The following is a 4342-nucleotide window of genomic DNA, read 5'->3' on the forward strand; positions in this document are numbered from 1 at the left end:
GTACTTCTAGTAAACACGCGAGGCTTCCCGAAGGGGCATGGTTTTTCTAGAAGTTCATGACGTGTTACTAGCGTCACGTGACTTCCTCTGTAGTAACATTATTATTCCTCTTTTTCAATAAAAGTGATTAAAAATGATCTATGTAATTGATGTAATTATTATCTTATTAATCTTACATTTTTGGTGTAAAAAGTCTGAAAAATTATGCTTTGTGAATTCTTCTAACAAAGGTTAAATTGTTGTTGGATAGTCAACATAGTTGTACTAGGAGAAAATCTTAACTTACTAATCTTTTGACATTATTCGAAGAGGTTACTATTTATGTAGATGAAGGCAAGGTTTATTTTTATTTTTTTGGTTAAAAATGACCTCTATAAGTGTTGAGAGTAAGTTAGCTTGTTGGTTGGAAAAATAATTAGATGAAAGAAAGCAGAGGGTTTTACAAATAAAGTTCAGCTGGCCAATCTGTATTAGTATTATAAGTGGATTATGTATGCTGAGTGTCAGAACCTTTACTGTTTTTTTATCGTTGGCAAAGATGAAAGAATGATTAATCAAGTTGTGAGGTAGCGAATTCTAATTTTATTTTGTTATGGTTTTGTTTACTGTTCATTTATTATTCATTCTATCATTTAGTTCAACTATGAATTTTTAGTTTTCTTAAAACATTAACTCACCTTCTAGCTAGAACACGTTGAATTTAAGTATCTTTGTTTGTATTATGAAACTAGCGCAAGCTTCTCTTAGTGGTGTTGTGAAAGAGCATGTAAATTAAGTAGTCACATGAGATTTAACCTCATAGTCTAACCAATGCCTTGATCAAAATTGAGTTAGTTCACGAGATATAGTTAAAACGAATTATTGCTGCTAATTACTGGATATTCTTATTCATAAAATTTTAAAGGGACAACAAGGAGCATATCAGCCCCTCAAGGATGTCCCTTCCAGCTCCCAACTATATCCACCCCTTACTACTCATGTATTTATCCAGACTTTTCTTGAACTCAGTTAAATTTTCTGCCTCCACAACCCTTGAGGGCAGTTCATTCCAAAAGCCAACCACCCTGTTTGAAAAGTAATACTGTCTAAACTGCAGACGACTCCTACGCTGCCAAAATTTGAATTTATGACCCCTTATCCTATTGTTTTCACTGCTAAACACAAAATAAGGTTGATGGATTTACATTATCAATGCCCATAATAATCTTAAACTCCTCAAACAAATCCCTTCTGGCCCTTATCTTCTTCAGAGAAAACAAATTTAGAGATTTTAGTCTCTCCTCATAGAACAATCCTACCATCCCAGATATTATTCTAGTGGCTTTTCTCTGAACCTTCTCCAACAATTCAATTTTCTTCTTGAGGATGGGAGTCCAAAACTGTACACATTACTCTAAATGATACCTTACTCAATATTTCTATAGATGCCACCCAAAATCCTATTAATCCTACAGTACACTGTTTAGAATTTAGATGACTTAAGTGCTTTTTCGATCAGAACACCAAGGTATTTTTGTTCAACCATAGTATTTAATGTATTCCCATTTAAATTGTAACAATAATTTGAAATATGAAAATCCACATGCATTACCTTACGTTTTGGACAGTTAAACATCATCTGCCATGTATCAACCCAATACATCAAATGGTCTAAATCTTCCTGTTAGCCACCCCAAAACTCTTAATGTCATCTGCAAACTTCAAAAATTTTTTAGTCATTCTAGAGTCAATATCATTAATATAAATCACAAACAGCAGCAATTGTTTTTTTTTTGTTAGAACCTAGTTCTAGTGGCGTTTTACTCTAGTCTGTTACACTGAAGTCCGAAGAGGGACCGTTCCATATAGGGTATTTGAGTTTTGACTAAGTGGATTGTTTTTCAGTTCCATGTTGAGTGATTAATTAAGCAATGATTTAAGATCAATTAAGTATAAGTTAATTTATAGCAAAAATAACTGTTACTATGGAATTTAACGAACCTGATGTGGCGAGTTTAAAGCAGTCTGTGACAGTATTAATGGAACAAGCGCAAATTCTAACACACATGATGACATGTCTACTGAGAAGAGAAACCAAGTCCCCATCCTCTCCATCCCAAACTGCTTGAGTTCATTCTACCAATAGCTCACTTTATGTCACTGCAGTCAACTCACCACCCTTGTTTGTTGAAGTTCGACTATAAATTGGATTTTAATGTCTTAGAGTTTCTTCAGAATTTGAGAAGACATTTTATATGTATCAAGTACCAGATATTAAATGAGAGGAAACTGTGTCAACTAGAATAGTGGAAGGATTTTGGATCAGAAATGGCTTTTGAGCACTGAGGAAACTTTATAGAAATCTTAACTAACTTGTACTCAGTGCTATTAGATTACATACAATTGGCTAAATAATTCTTTGGTAGAAAGTAATAAAGGGCAATACAGGAAAGTCAGTTGAAACGTTTGTCAGGAAAACTATAGAAATGTATAAATTATTGAACCCTGAAGCTACAGAGAAAGATATTGTTAAGTGTTTAATATCACAATTACATGTTTTTTTACAAGAATACATGGAATGCCACTTTGTATCTGTTACTGATGTGCTAAAATTCACAAAACAATGCAAGCACCTGTGGAAGAATAAACAAGAAGCTGTTAATAGAGAAGTGATTAACGTAACTGATTGCCATAATAGATGTGTGCAATGCTATACTTGTAATCAAACAGGGCACTTATCTATGCATTGTCCTAAGAAAGTAAAATATTTAAATAGCAAACAAAGAGATGAAGACAGCAGGTGGGAAATGAGAACAGTGGCTAAAGAAGGAGGTTTTGTATCCGTTGATAGTAGAACCCTCCATCAACTATTTAACTACAACTAAAACAGATCGGCCACACCTAATCCTAAAAATTAATGGTGTGAAAGTAATAGGCCATGTAGATACCGTGTCGGATTATTAAGCAATAAATGAAAATATATGTCAGTAAATCAGGAGAAATGACCCAACACTTCAATTAAAAACTTTGAGTGAAGGTAATGTGTCTTGCAGATAGAATGACTAACTATCAACTGCTAGGATACTTTGAAGCCAATCTATTGGTAACAAATAGCATTGTGGACTAATTTTGTTGTTGTTAAAGACTTAGCTGTATATTGTTTCATTGGATTAGACTTTATTAAGCGCAGTTAAGCCACACTAAACTTTTTCACTAATGTTCTTTAATTAAATATGCTATCTGTTAGGCATGACTTTGAGGCTAAAAAAGTACTAATCAAAGAAGTACAGTGCTCACATTTGAAGAGTAAAGACTAGAAACAATTAAAACAACTTGTATTACAATATGCAGATTTTTAACAGTAAGTCTGGCTTTTCAGATTTGTTTGAGCCACGAAAGAAAAATCAGTGTTTAGTAAACCTTATTGTTATTCTCCCACTAAATTACAAGTGCTACATGGTCAAGTGGATGAAATGCTTCGTGATGGATTACCTGAACCCTCCACTTCTTTTTAGGCTTATCCAAAAGTTATTGTCAAGAAAACAAATGATTTTAGATTCTGCATGGACTACAGAAAAGTATATGAATTCTCGGAATCTGAATGCTATCCATTGCCTTTTGAATTTTTTGTCAGGTGTGATCTGTATCAGTACATTGGACTTATCAAGTGGATATTGGCAAATACCTGTCAAGTGGGGGGTCAACATAAAACTGCCTTCATAACTGGTAATGTACTTTATCAATTTAAAGTGATACCATTTAGTCTGAAAAAGGCACCTGCCAACTTTCAAAGACACATGGATAAGGCTTTAGCAGGAGCAATTGAATGTTCCAAGGCTTAGATTGGTGATATTTTAGTGTTTTCACTCACATTTCAAAAACACTTAAAATACCTTGAGTTGGTTTTCTACAAGCATCTCACTGCTAATCTTCCTACAAAAAATTCTAAAAGCAATTTTGCCAACCAGTAATACCATATATAGGATTTAAACATATTTCTGAGGGAGTACACACAAATAATGACAAAATGAAAGCTGTTAAAAGACTTCCAAACTCCAAACACTGTCAGTAGTGAAGCACATTCATGAGTATACCTGCCTGGTATAATCCGTTCATTTTCAACTATTTGTCACAATTGCTGAATCTTTACATCAATTATGAAGGAAATGTATCAGATACAAATGGACCCTCCAGTGTAAAAATGGATTCTAGAAATATAGCAGGCTTTATGTGACTCCCCTGTCTTGCAACTTCCATAGAAAAGTGAACATTATTTTTTGGAAACAGATACCTCGAATGTTAGACTGGAGCAGCTTCGTGCCAGAAGGGTGTCATAACATATGCTAATAGAACACTAAACTTT

This window comes from Limulus polyphemus, unplaced genomic scaffold, assembly GCF_000517525.1.
Source record: "Limulus polyphemus unplaced genomic scaffold, Limulus_polyphemus-2.1.2 Scaffold1557, whole genome shotgun sequence".
In the NCBI taxonomy this organism is placed as follows: domain Eukaryota; kingdom Metazoa; phylum Arthropoda; class Merostomata; order Xiphosura; family Limulidae; genus Limulus; species Limulus polyphemus.